At 39.2% G+C, this 15,505-nt stretch overlaps 1 pseudogene across 1 annotated transcript; it reads left to right on the top strand.

Moving 5' to 3' along the window:
• On the top strand, positions 1-6,704 carry LOC110820735 (ABC transporter C family member 3-like; annotated as a pseudogene). Its single transcript, XR_015818755.1, has 10 exons — positions 1-2,382; positions 2,511-2,599; positions 3,483-4,127; positions 4,310-4,475; positions 4,649-4,943; positions 5,049-5,262; positions 5,343-5,648; positions 5,780-5,843; positions 5,932-6,169; positions 6,243-6,704. The product of XR_015818755.1 is annotated as an ABC transporter C family member 3-like (transcript).
• The last annotated feature ends 8,801 nt before the right edge of the window (positions 6,705-15,505 follow it).

The following is a 15,505-nucleotide window of genomic DNA, read 5'->3' as shown; positions in this document are numbered from 1 at the left end:
CACGTTAGAAACCTTCTTCTTCCACCTAGGTTCAGTCATGAATGCAAGTGCACCTTTCTCCTCCAACCCATTTTTCTACACGGATTTTCTGGTTCCTTATACTTGATTTTGTTAGTAGTATTATTAGTTTTGTGAGTCAGCAAGAAACTGAGAGTGGATGATGGTGAGGATTCAAAAGAGGCGTTTAAGCTCAGACGGGTTTTGTGGTATAAACAGACTCTGATTTGTTGCTGGGGCTTCTCTGCATTTAATCTTGTCTTTTGCTTGTGGAGTTACAATTACTGGTACATGAATGGCTGGTCGGATGATAGGGCGGTTACCCTTTTCGATTTTCTGCTTAGAGCAATTGCTTGGGGGACAATTTCTGCCTACTTGTACATCAAGTTTTATATTTCTGGCGAATGCAAGTTCCCATTGTGGTTAAGGGCCTGGTGGGCTTTTTATTTTTCTATCTCTCGCTATTGCCTTGGAGTAGACATTGTCCTTTACAAAAAGCACATGGCATTACCTAAACAATGTTTAGTATCTGATGTAGTCTCTGTTTTTACCGGGTTGTTTCTTTCTTATGTGGGTTTCTTGAGGAAAATTAAGGGGGACGATGCCCTTCTTGAGAAGCCCCTTCTGGATGGCAGTTCTAGGATAGTTACTTGTGTAGGATCAAACAAATCAAAAGGAGGTGATGCTGTCACTCCTTACTCGAATGCCGGCTTTTTCAATATCCTGTCTTTCTCTTGGATGGGTTCCCTGATTGCTTTTGGGAATAAGAAGACTTTCGACCTTGAGGATGTTCCTCAACTTGATAGTAGTGATAGTGTAGTTGGGGCATTTCCAGTTTTTAGGGATAATCTTGAGTCGGATAGTGGTACTGGGAGAAGCTTGACTGCATTTAGGCTGGTCAAAGCTCTTTTCTTTTCAGCTTGGAAAGACATTCTTTTGACAGCTTTATTTGCATTTGTATACACAATAGCTTCGTATGTCGGCGCTTATCTTATTGACTCTTTTGTTCAGTACCTTATTGGGCATAGAGAAAATAAAAATGAGGGGTATGTTTTGGTTGCAACATTCTTTGTTGCAAAGCTTGTAGAGTGCCTCTGCCAAAGGCATTGGTTCTTTAGGTTGCATAAGGTTTGATTAGGACACGTTCAGTACTAGTTGCAGTGATCTACAATAAGGGTTTGACTCTCTCGTGCCAATCGAAGTAGGGTCACACCAGTGGAGAGATCATTAATTTCATGGCAGTTGATGCAGAGAGGGTGGGTGACTTTAGCTGGTATATACACGATCCATGGATAGTGATTTTGCAGGTTGTTTTGGCCTTAGTGATCTTGTATAAAAATCTTGGGCTGGCATCAATTGCCGCTTTTGTTGCAACCATAGTTGTTAAGTTGTTAAATCTTCCATTGGGAAGATTGCAAGAGAGGTTTCAGGATAAGTTGATGGAATCAAAAGATACAAGGATGAAGGTGACATCTGAAATTTTAATGACTATGAGAATTCTCAAGCTTCAGGGATGGGAAATGAAGTTCTTGTCTAAGATTGTAGACCTGAGGAATGTTGAGACCGGATGGCTAAAAAGATTCTTATACTCCTTGGCACTTACAAGTTTTGTTTTCTGGGGAGCACCAACTTTTGTATCAGTTTCCACTTTTGGAGCTCGTATGCTTTTGGGAATCCCATTTGAATCTGGAAAGATCTTATCTGCACTTGCAACTTTCAGGATTCTTCAAGAGTCTATCTGTAAGCTTCCTGACACGATTTCAATGATGGTTCAGACAAAGGTTTCTCTTGATAGAATTGCATCTTTCCTTCGTCTTGACAACTTACAGGCTGATGTCATGGAGAAACTTCCAAGAGGTGTTTCAGATACAGCAATCGAAGTGGTGAACGGAACATTCTCTTGGGATGTGTTAGCCCCTGTTCCAAGTCTGAAAGATATAAGTCTCAAAGTGTTACATGGCATGCGAGTGGCTATTTGTGGCACTGTTGGATCAGGTAAATCGAGCTTGTTATCATCTATCTTGGGAGAAGTACCGAAGATTTCAGGTACTATAACAGCATGTGGGACAAAGGCCTATGTTGCTCAGTCTCCTTGGATTCAAAATGGCGAAATTGAAGAGAACATTTTGTTTGGAAAGGAGATGGAGAGAGGACTTTATGACAAAGTTCTGGAAGCATGCTCCCTAAAGAAGGACCTGGAAGTTCTCTCATTTGGCGATCAGACAATCATAGGAGAAAGGGGAATAAACTTGAGTGGTGGACAGAAGCAGAGAATGCAGATAGCACGTTCGCTTTACCACAATGCCGATATCTATCTGTTTGATGATCCTTTTAGTGCTTTGGATGCTCACACAGTATCCCATCTATTCAAGGTAAAATACTGGTGCACCCTGTTTTGCTTCATATTGCTTCTTTTACTCTTCTTCTTTCTTCGCTTTGTATTCCTGTGAGTGATCAAAAAAATTTAGTTTCTTCCCAAAGCATATTTGTTTTGTTTACTTTGGTGCTGGTAGTTCTACTGGGTCTTTTGAGTTCAAAAACAGTGGTTTATGTTACTCATCAAGTTGAGTTCTTATAGGTAGTTCATATTGATTTTATTTTTGTTATGTTCCCTGATTAAAGATTGAATTACCGGACGATTAACAACAAAGTCATTTTTTACTAAAGGGTTAAGACCTTTATCCTTATTATGAAAGCAACTTATTTTGTGGAAATAGATTGCAGCTCATTAAAAGAGAGTTGCTACTTTTAATCTCGTTAGAAAAAACTCCAATCTCGTAATTTGAGATAAATTCTTACTTATTTTATTAGTAGTAAGAATATCATTTTTACAGGTCTTAAGAATTTGAGTCTAATTAAGAAAATTCTACTTAAAAATCTGAATTTATTAAATATGAGTTTAATTCGGAATACTAGTCTCAATCTAATTAGAAATACTTTAAATATGGAAAATTCTATACTATTTAGGAACCCAATACTAATGAAAAATCATACATTATTTAAAAATCAAACACTAATTAGAATTTCATATTTATTTCAAGTTTTACCACCTATTTACCTGTTGTCTTGCCTCTTGCTGCGCCTTTTATATTTACGCCCTACAAATACGTCCACGACATTTTTGTCCTGCATTCAAGATATTGATGTCATAATATTAATCTAGTGAACATTGATACTAATGTATAATTGAACTCTTTACTATAAGAATAAGCTTTTAGGAAAATCAACTCAGCTCTAACATTTGACACAATATCAGAATAAGAAATCTAGTGTTCAATTCCCTGTTGCTGTCCTATTTCCGTTAATTAATTTCAGCATAAGATAGGACAGGCCTACGCTTCATCAATGTATTCAGCCTTGGTTTGCCTGGAGAACCATTAATGTTCAAATATAGATTATGTTCTCTCCTATAAACTTAAGTTGTTGGCGAAGACAATTCAACTCATTTACATAACAGTTGACTTAAATTCGAACCTTCTTGTTAGGTCATGAAAGATGGAAAGATTGCCCAAGCTGAAAAGAACAGTGATCTTCTTAGTTCAGGAACTGATTTTACATAACTCATACGTGCACATAAGACAGCAATGTCAGCATATGACTGTCAAGGGGCAGACTCAGAAAAAGTAGGTAGCAGTAAAGATAATTGAGGTGTGAGTAGTTCTAAAGGGAATATGCATAATGAAGGAAGCAATGATGTTCAGAATAGCAAAGCAGATGATTTGGCTGGACCAAAAGGACAACTTGTTCAAGAAGAAGAGAGAGAGAGAGGTAGTGTCGGGCTTTCTGTCTACTGGCAATATATAACAACAGTGTATGGAGGAGCTCTCGTGCCCTTTATTTTGTTGGCTCAGATTCTCTTTCAGATTCTTCAAATTGGAAGCAACTACTGGATGGCCTGGGCAACTCCAGTGTCTGCAGATATGAAACCTGCAGTCAGGAGCTCCACGCTAATAATTGTGTTTGTAGCTCTGGCAGTTGGAAGTTCTTTTTGCATCCTTGCAAGAGCCACCCTTCCTGTAACAGAAGGGTACAAAGCAGCAACTCAACTCTTCAATAAGATGCACTTTTGCATCTTCCGTGCTCCCATGTCTTTCTTTGATTCCACTCCAAGCGGACAGATCTTGAACAGAGTAAGTGCATATATATATGTTATGTATATATTGATCACTTAAGATTGCAATATTTGGGGATCAAGCTGCGTTCTCTCTTTGATTAGCATGAGAAGGAAAAAGACAAAGAATGTAAGAGGAGAATGAGCAAAAAGTTGTTCATTTGATTTCATTTACTTATCCTAATTCTTTCTTTCTTTTAGGCTTCCACAGACCAAAGTGCTTTAGATATGAACATTCCATATCAAGTTGGATGGTTTTGCTTTCTCCATGATCCAGCTCCGAGGCATCATTGCAGTTATGTGTCAGGTTGCATGGCAGGTTTTCATTGTTTTTATCCCTGTCATTGCCACCTGCATCTGGTACCAGGTAATCTTCATCTGCCGCTCAGACTGGTTAATCTAGGGCTTCAGTACCGCAACATATCATGTTTTATTTCCTCCTTGAACCTCTCTTTCTTTGAGGCTTTCGATTTATGAGCATATCATACTGTACCACACAAATGTTATTGGAGTTTTACAAGCTTAATTACAACTATGCAGCAATATTACATTCCTTCAGCACGAGAGCTTGCACGGCAGGTCGGAGTATGCAAAGCCCCTGTGATACAACATTTTGCTGAAACAATTTCAGGATCAACAACAATCAGGAGTTTTGATCAAGAGACAAGATTCTGTAACACCAATATGAAGCTTAATGATGGGTATTCTCGACCAAAGTTCCATATTTGTGGTGCCATGGAATGGCTGTGCTTCCGCCTTGATATACTATCGCCTATCACATTTGTATTCTCCTTGGTTTTCTTGATCTCTATTCCAGAGGGAGTTATTGACCCAAGTAAGTGATTGAACTAGTGTCTGACTAAACTTCCTCCTGTGCCTACAATAAATAACCAGTAAGATGTTAAACCATATTTTGTTTGCTTTTCCCCTTCTTTTAAAGACATTGCGGGCTTAGCTGTGACTTATGGACGAATCTAAATATGTTGCAAGCTTGGATGATATGGAATCTTTGTAATCTTCAGAACAAAATTATATCAGTTGAAAGAGTTCTGCAGTATACGAATATTCCTAGTGAACCAACTCTTGTAATAGAAGGAAATTGACCTGGCCATTCCTGGCCAGCTCAAGGAGAAGTTGGTATCTTTGATCTCCAGGTAAATTTACTAGCTTTTTAATTGGCCTGCAGGACCAATTTTTGTTTCATTCATCAAATGATTGGGTTCTTGTACTGTAGGTTCACTATGCCCCACATGCGCCACTTGTGTTGCGAGGTTTAACCTGCACACTCCCAGGAGGGCTGAAAACTGGAATTAGAGGAAGAAGAGGCAGTGGTAAATCAACTCTCATTCAGATGCTCTTCCGAATTGTTGAACCTTCAGCTGGTTATATTATGATAGATGGCATAAATATCTCAACCATTGGACTGCATGATCTGCAGTCAAGGCTGAGCATTATTCCTCAAGATCCAACAATGTTTGAAGGCACAGTTCGAAGCAATCTGGATCCTCTTGAAGAATACACAGATGAACAGATATGGGAGGTGAGTTGATTTTTAGTCTTCAATAAAGCAACTTTTTTTTTATTTGACTTCTTCTAAAGTCAGTTATACATTGTTCTGAGGCTGGAAATTGAAGGTTAGCATCTGCTAACACATTTTTCTATTGTTTTTAGGCTCTAGATAGGTGCCAACTTGGGGATAAAGTTAGGAAGAAGGACGGAAAGCTAGACTCCAGAGGTTTGTTTTTGTATCTAATCTCGACATGCTAGCCTAATTGACAATATAAAATGTGTCAAACTCAGAATAGAAAGTTATCACATGGCAGTTCTGGAGAATGGAGAGAATTGGAGTATGGGTCAGAGGCAGCTGGTCTGTCTTGGGCGTGTACTACTTAAAAGAAGTAAGGTGTTGGTGCTCGATGAAGCCACTGCAACTGTTGATACAGCAACTGATAATCCAATTCACAATACTCTTCAGCAACACTTTTCTGACTGTCAGTATTACGATTGCCCACAGGATAACTTCTGTTCTTGACAGTGACATGGTTCTACTTCCAAGTAACAGTCAATAAGCCATATCCTTCCTTCGTTGTCTGGATTTTGTAGATATATGTAACACATTTCAGTCTTGATGCAGGCCTTATTGAGGAATATGATTCTCCATCCAGATTACTAGAAGACAAATCTTCATTATTCGCACAGCTTGTAACAGAGTATGCTATGAGGTCAAATTCCAATTTTGAGAAGGCAAAGTGATGATTAGTGTACAAACCGCAAGTTTTAATTGATGATAACAATACCAATAGCATCAAGGCTCTTCATATAATACCACATCAACTTTCTCTTGTTGGAATGTAACGTATTCATAATCATTGTAAACTTCAGTAGATACCTAATAATGTAATATACAGCTGAAATTTGTATTATTTCTGCTTTATGATTGCAATATGCACAGTAATTGCAAAGAAAGAAAAAGAAAAACACTATTGAAAATTTTAGTTTTTTCTCTTGAACACTTAAAATTATGTGTATGTAATTGAGATTGTAATGCAATCACAGAAAACGTTTTCTGGGATATAGTGAATCTTATTAGAATTCATCTTTCCTCGAATTACATTTCTGGCTTTCCAATTTTCAAGCTTCACTAATCTACAGCTTCTTGATTCTAGTAACAACAAACTAGAAGACCCTGCCTATTTGCAACTCAATCTTTGATCTTGTGAACCCTATTGATCTCTCTCTCTCCTCAAGTAACTTCTCTGGGTTTGACAAGCTTGACAAAATTTCAAACCTCAACAATCTAAAAGTGATAAATTCTGGATAACAACTAACTTGTACAATGTGGAAGAAAATTATTGTCCTCTGCAAAAACAGAATCCTGAAGGGACACGCTCCATCTACGGGTACCTCTGCAAACTGTATCAATACCTTCTGCATCAAACTGCAGGTTTGATTTGGTCATGACTCCCATAATTTGTTTCGTTGGGTAATAGAGCTTTTCCATTTTCAACGCTACTGGATCTTGTCTCATTGCAGTTACTGCAGCTATAATCTCATTCCCAATTTGAAAGGCTTCTCTTAAATTGATGATTTCACGAACATAGATTCGACAAATGAGAGTCCTAACCATCTTCACGGCTATTGAGCTCACAAACAACAAGCTCCAGACAGCAATTCCATAATCCATCAGTGATGTACTTGTGCTTAACTTTTCGTGCAACTCTTTCACAGGCCAGAATCCATTGGCCCTGGGGAAACTATCCGACCTCAAAGTCACTGAATTTATCATAACTTCTCGCACAACCAATTGACAGGCCTAATACCACAGAGCAGACAGTTAGGAATCTCCACTAGCTCATTTCTTGCAAGTCTAATAATTTAGGACTTTCTGGTTGTCCAAAAGCTGACGACACTGTAATGCATAAACATCTCAACAAAATCAAGAATCTGGGGCAATGGACAACCACTGCTAGCGCAGGCAAAATCTGACCCTCCTACTCTTCATTAATCATGAGCATATATAAATGCCACTTCATCGACGATATCATGATGGTGGCTAGCTGCCGCACCTCTCGGCGGGGTAGAGTGAGTTATTGCAGTCGGCGTTTCTAGTACTAGAAATACAAACTCTTAAAAATTCTCAACGAAGTAGAAAACCTAGCTAATTAGATTAGGAAATATAATGCAATCGGATCTATATGCGTGCGTGTATATGTAAATATCATCACCTAAAACGAAGCTTTCTGCCGAATTTGTGGAACGTAATGTCCAAGCAGGGGGATGTGGTCAATCATCTTTCTCCATTACCAGAACACGTCCTCCGCCGAAACTATCAGATAATTCAACCATCAAAAATTGCATGGTAATATCAAAATCAAACATTTGAGAGCCAACATTGTTAGGGTCCCATGCGCTTACAATTGCATCCAAATTCTATAATTTGGGGATGTTTGGTTATAGCTTTAGGCTATAATTTCTAAGATACGACAGCGTTTTCCAATTAAATTGAAAAAATCTTGTAAATTACTTTTCAATTAAATTAAAAAAATAATAAAGAATATGTTTAGCTAAAAATTAGAATTAAAAATGTCTTTAATATATATCTGCAATCTTCCACAATGAAGTCATGCTCAGAATTGTCAGGTTCTCTAGAGGTGATGGTGCGTTTCACATTCAGAGCATCCACCTCCAAGATGCCTGGGCCAGAAATGTAGGAAGCAATGTATCGCAAGACCTCCCGACATCTGAGCAACGAAAGGTGAGCGGCATCCCGGTAGCCTACCAGTTAAAGCTGTCGTTACTTGTCTGACCAAGTCCCGAAATACGGCTCCGAAGCCAACCTCCATATCAGCATCAAATAGAGGCTCATCAATATTACACTTCCACAACCCACACTCTGGCCGTCCCCATACCCCATCTGGTATGGCGCCAAAACACATAAGGTCTCCATACACCGTCCGGTATGAGAGACCACAATCCCGGTAGGGTTCCCTACGGACCTGGTCCGTCTACCATCTCCCATGATATCTAGTCAAGCTGACCACATTATACAATTATCAATCTACATAATCTTTCATTCTCCTTTTCCTCAGTCAGCATCATCAATTCACATACGAACAAGCAAAACAGTAATTTATGCCAAACAGACAACATACAGCATCGGTATCTCAGTCATTCAACCCATAATCAATAAAACAGTAAAATATGCACACGAAACTATAAAATGAAAACATCAAACCTCATACTGTATTTAAAACTGTAAAATAGGCCAAATAACAGTTAACCGACAAACACACTAGACTCGGGCTCCATTAGCGACCTTAAGCAATTTCACACATTCGTTGATTCAAGAAATGCCGTTTTATCATTATTGAACTTTAATACCGTGATAGGAAATAGGGTGAGGGGTCCTTACTCGTTTCGGGGTCCGAACACGGCTTCACAGTGCGCCTACAGGCTGTCTCTAAATTTCCCTGAATTTTTCCCGAGAAACTGAAACGCACTACCGGTACCTGCACGTGTTCCAAAAAATCCCAAATTAGGCTCAGGGCCCCTTTTGGCCAATATTGCAATTCCGGCACGGCGGCTCCGCCGTGCTCCGGCAACGGCGCCGCCGCAAGCGGCGGCGATTTGCCTCGGGTTGGCCGTTTTCGGCCGTTTCCGGCCGAATTCGGCCACACTTGCATCGGTCCCTATGATAAAACAACCCTAGGGCCCTCGGGGGGCCAAAAAATTACAGAAAACCGAAGCTTACCGGCGGTAGTGCTCTCGGGTGCGGCGGCTCTCCGGTGAGGTTCGTGTTTTGGTGATTCGGCTCCGATCAACCTGTAGAGAAAAGAATGGTAATCACGGTGATATAAAAATTGCATCAAACGGAGGCCGGGAAGGGCCTCATCGGAGGCAAAAACAGAGGAGGGGCGCGACGGCGCCGCCGGGTTTCGGCCGTGTTTTCCGACCGTTTGGCCGGGATTTTGGCTTCGATTTGGCCACAGGGAAAATCAGCGTGGAAAAACCACGTCGACCGGGGACGGGCCACGTTGGCGATCCGCGTACGCGTGATCGGACGGCCCAGATGCAATCGCACGGACGGCCCAGATTCAATCAAAAACGGACGACCCAGATTAAATCAAAATGGACGGCTGAGATCAAAAGGCAAAATGGTATAAATAGAACTCCCACACCTGATCACAAAAACCCTAGCCGCCTGCCCTCGCCGGAGAAGACGGACCAAACGCCGGAGAAGCCGGCCGCCGCCACCCGCCGCCGCACCGGGGAGATTTCCGACCGCCGATCAGCAGCCACGTCAGCAGACCCAATCAGCAGTCCTGGCCAACCAGGACCTGCCACGTGGCAAAACCACATCGACCGGGACGAGCCACGTTGGCGATCTGCGTACGCGCGATCGGACGGCTGAGATCAAAAGGCAAAAGGGTATAAATAGAACCCCCACACCTGACCACAAAAACCCTAGCCGCCTGCCCTCTCCGGAGAAGACGAACCAGACGCCGGAGAAGCCGGCCGCCGCCACCCACCGCCGCACCGGGAAGATTTCTGACCACCGATCGAGGTAAATTTCATACCCCCGACTCGTTTTTCCACGCTGATTTCCCATATGGCCAAATCGGAGCCAAAATCCCGGCCAAACGGCCGGAAAACACGGCCAAAACCCAGCGGCGCCGCCGCGCCCCTCCTCAGTTTTTGCCTCCGATGAGGCCCTTCCCGGCCTCCGTTTGATGCAATTTTTATATCACCGTGATCACCATTCTTTTCTCTACAGGTTGATCGGAGCCGAATCACCAAAACACGAACCTCACCAGAGAGTTGCCGAACCCGAGAGCACCGCCGCCGGTAAGCTTCGATTTTTCGTAATTTTTTGGCCCCCCCGAGGGCCCTAGGGTTGTTTTATCGCAGGGACCGATACAAGTGTGGCCGAATTTGGCCAGAAACGGTCGAAAACGGCCAACCTGAGGCGAATTGCCACCGCAAGCGGCGGCGCCGTCGCCGGAGCACGGCAGAGTCACCGTGCCAGAATTGCGATATTGGCCAAAAAGGGGCCCTAGGCCTAATTTGGGATTTTTTGGAACACGTGCAGGTACCGGTAGTGCGTTTCAGTTCTCCGAGAAAAATTCAGGAAAAATTAGGGACAGCCTGTAGGCGTACTGTGAAGCCGTGTTCGGACCCCAAAACGAGTAAGGACCCCTCACCCTATTTCCTATCACGGTATTAAAGTTCAATAATGATAAAACGGTAATTCTTGAATCAACGAATGTGTGAAATTGCTTAAGGTCGCTAATGGAGCCCGAGTCTAGTGTGTTGGTCGGTTAACTGTTATTTGGCATATTTTACGGTTTTAAATGTAGTATGAGGTCTGATGTTTTTATTTCATAGTTTCGTGTGCATATATCACTGTTTTATTGATTATGGGTTGAATGACTGAGAACCCGATGTTGTATGTTGTCTTGTTTGGCATAAATTACTGGTTGCTTGTTTGTGTGTGATTTGATGATGCTGACTGAGGAAAAGGGGAATGAAAGGTTATGTAAATTGATAATTGTATAATGTGGTCAGCCTGACTAGATATCTTGGGAGATGGTGGACGGACCGGGTCCGTAGGGAACCCTACCGGGATTGTGGTCTCTCATACCGGACGGGGTATGGAGACCGTATGTGTTTTGGCGCCCATACCGGACGGGGTATGGGGACGGCCCGTTTCACCCTCATACCGGACGGGGTAATGAGGTTTATAGTTTTGGCGCCCATACCGGACGAGGTATGGGAACGGCCTTGGAATCTGATTTCAAGTGTTAAGGGTTAACGGGTAGCGAGACCCCTATGGATCCCCATGGATACTAGTGGGCTGGTAAATGAAGAAAATATGTTGTGTAATGATTGAATTACAAAAGGTGTGATAAGTATTATGTTATACAGTTTATATGATTTCATGATGATGATAATGTTATTGCTTTCGTATATTGTTTTATGAATTTCACCGAGGTAAGTGGATGGTAAAGGATTTATCATTGATAAAAGAATTTGTTGTAAATTATGCTCCATTGGTCTTTTTGTGTTTTCTACCCACCTTTACCTCTGTTACGGTGAGATATCGTGATGTCTTTACTGGGCTAGTGTAGCTCATTCCTTATTTAATCATTTCAGATCAGGAAGACATTGTTCCCGAGCCCGTTCCACAGGAGGACAACGAAGGGGACGCCTAAAGACTCCATAGTCATATTCATAGCTTTTACTTTCGAGTTTCTCCTTTAGGTAGTTTGATCTTTTATATTTTGTGAGCACGTTTTTTGTTTTAGTGTAAGGGATGTTAATCGAATTTTTGACTTCGCTTCCGCATTTGATATTTTTAATACACATTTCATTTTAAATTTTTGGGGTTGTTACAATGTGACCCCTGACTCTGATACCCTTAGCCTGTTTCCACTCATTCAAATATTGCCTCATTAACACGATAGTGGTATGGTCCGCAAAGAGCTTGTCATTCCATACCAATTCATTGCTCTCCCATCAGATTCTCCGCATGCAACCAAATATTTCTTCAATCTTTCTTTTCGGCTGTATGCAAGTCTGAGTTTTCAACCAGCCCATCAGGTCCCCGGTCTGAATCACCTACGCCTGAATGCCCAAAATTTCCCAACACTGTGCGACCTCCTTTACACACTCAAAAAAGGTATGTTAGATAATCTCTTCTATACTGCATCGCGGGCATGCACTAGAGATTCAGATGCCTTTCTCAATCAGTCAGGACTTCACAGGCAGATTATTATTCAACAACCTCCGGATGAAGTTCTTGATCTTTGGTGGAATATCGGCCTTGCAACTCAATCTCCAAACATTAAACTTACCGGTCGCAGAGGTAGTTGGTGAACCCCTCAGAAACTGGTATGCCAATTTGACCGAATAGTGACCATTTCTTGAGAAGATCCATATGCATTTATCCTCTCTACGACTGAAACTCAGCCGGATACCCTGAATAAGAGCTGCCTCCTCCTCTCCAAACAGACCCCTGATTAAGTTTTTATTCCACCCTATCCGATTTTCCTCCATAATATCACAAACCCTCATTTCTTCCATCCCAGTAGGCAATCCCCTTGAACATAGAAATCTTGTTCTCTTGGCAACCATGGGTCCTTCCAGACATGGACTCTCTGGTCATCCCTAAGAATGCATCTCAATCCTTATCGGAGCAAGTCCATGGCTTTAAACAAACCTCTCCATGTAAAGCTAGGATTGGATCCCAATTTAATCGTAAGGAGGTCCTCTTAAGGGAAGTATCTAGCTTTGAGCACTCTTGAAACTAATGAACCCGGATTACTGAACAGTCGCCAGCGTTGCTTACCTAACATGGCGAGATTGAACTGCTCTAAATTCTGGAAGCCTAACCCTCCTTCTAACTTGCTTCGGATCATAGAGTCCCACGAGAGCTAGTGCATGTTTCTCTGCCCATTACCTTTTGAGCCCAACCAAAAGCTGTCCTTCATCCGTTATAGCTCATCACTCAACATACTAGGGATGTAGAATACACTCATACAGAAGGTGGGGAGTGCCTGTGCCGCGACTTTAATGAAAATTTCTTTCTCAGCTTTAGACATAAACGGAGTGTTCCATGAACTTAACCGTTTCGCAAGCATGTCCCTAAGAAAAGAGAAGATTTTTCCTTTGCTTAAGAAGGTTTATATTTGGTGTGATGCGAGATATTTATACATGTCTTGTGTTAATCTGGGTCGTTCATCGCGTTTGATCTCAACCATCCGATCGTATTTAAAGAGGAAATAAATTTAAACGGTTTATGGTTATTTGATCTCAACCGTACGATCGCATTTAAAGAAGGAACGAATTTGGACCGTTAATCGCGTTTAATCGCGACTGTCCAATTACGCCTGAGGAGGAAACATATCCGAACCATCCACGTGCGTGAGAATACTTCTGGACTGTTTGATCGCGAGGCACGTGGATCGCTAGCGTGGCCTCTCGCGTAGCACCGAATCAGTATGTCTTGTCATGCGGCGTGCTCCGGTTCATTGGGACTACTGACTGAGTGGTTTTATGTAGTGTAATTTTTTTTAATTGCATTTTAACTTTCAGTTTTTAATTTTTCTTTCCAAAACATAATCCAAACCTAAATTTTCACCTATTTTTTTAAAAATTATTTTTAATTTTATTCTTAATTTTTTTTTTCATAATTCTATATTAAATTAAAATTTATTAATTTTAAAAATAAATTTTTATATATTTTTTTAATGTTAAAATTAATCTCGAACTAAATTTTAGATCCAGATATTACATCTACCAATTAAAGAGGGCAAACCAAGGTACTTGGTATAGTCAATCGAGCGATGAACACCCAAAAGATTATTCACATATATGCGCGCCTGAAGATAAAATATTGAAAAATAATATATTATTTAAAAAATATTAAAAAATAAATCTTTTTTTTTAATAAATACATATTATTAGCATACTCCAGGCATATGCTCATGAAAAAATTATGGAGGTGCTAAGGTGAGTTATAATACCCTATTGAATAAGATGAACACTTCGATATCCAAATAACTTTTTTTTTTTTTTTAATTTGTAAGTTGAGCACTTCACAACTTTTAGAGCACAACAAGTTTTTGAAATTTTAATTAATTCCATTAAAATACAAATAATTTAAAAATAAAATTTTATTGATGAGATTATTTTAAAATTTTAAGATAATTAACAATACAACAATTTTGTAGTTAAAATTCTTATATTTTACTTGAAAATTACATACTCGAATAAAATTTACTATTTTATAAGATGAAAGTAAATCAGTCGTAATATTTAATTAAATAAAATTAAACACTTAACTCATTAGTATATAATGATTTAATAATTAAAATAAATTAAATGTCAATAAATTTATTAAATTTTTAAATAAAATAAATAATTTATCGTAATAAATTTTTTATTTTGAAAAATTCAAATCTATTTATTCAATAATAAATAGTTTTTTTTTTTTTTTTGTGTGGAAAGTTAATAATTGAAAAAATAAATAAATAAATAAATTATACCGAGAGTTTTGTTATTCGTTCCCTTATATGTAAGATAAGGGTTCTTGTTTTTTGTGTTTGTGTTTTAATGAGCGAAGTGATAAGTAGTAGCTAAAGAGAAATGTTGAAAAGTAACATACAAAGCCAAAAAAAAAAAAATGATGTCAACTTGTGGAACCACTTGTACTATACAGTCAAACACATGCTTGGAAAAAAAAATAATAATAAATTTTAAAATAAAAATTCACATATTTAGTTAATTATATAATATATACATTCATTGATAAAAATACAATTTCTTAATATAAATAAATAAAATATATAATTTATTAATTCCAAACACCCTTTTAATCATTTAATTTTTTACGTTTTAATTTATTATTTATCATAATAATTATATTTTTGGTTAAATAAATAGTTATTAAAATAACATAGATTAAAGTTTGCTATATGGTCACAAAATCTCAAACATTTTTTTCTTGGTGAGCACTCAATTTAAAGCAATAGATTTGGTCACGTGATTAATGTTTCTATTAGTTTAAAAGTTTCATAGACCAATCTTAAAAATAAAGGTGAATGAATTCAGAATTAATGTATGTAATTTCCATTAGAATTAATATTTATTATATTTTTTGCTTTTTGAAATTAAATGATGATATTTTATTAATTTTTCCTATAAATGTGTGTGTGTGTATATATATATATATATATATATATATATTACTGCAATTCTAAAATGAATTTGTGCAAATAAAGAAAAGGTTTTTAATTTCCAAAAAAGGGCCAAACAACAAAACAATTACAGCTAGTTTTACCACTCAATGAGTTCTAAATATTACAAAATCAGATGGAACCTCATCTTTCTGTCTCC

Source organism: Carica papaya, chromosome 4 (genome assembly GCF_054855325.1).
Source record: "Carica papaya isolate Zhongbai chromosome 4, ASM5485532v1, whole genome shotgun sequence".
In the NCBI taxonomy this organism is placed as follows: Eukaryota; Viridiplantae; Streptophyta; class Magnoliopsida; order Brassicales; family Caricaceae; genus Carica; species Carica papaya.
This window is presented reverse-complemented; position numbering and strand designations above follow the sequence as displayed.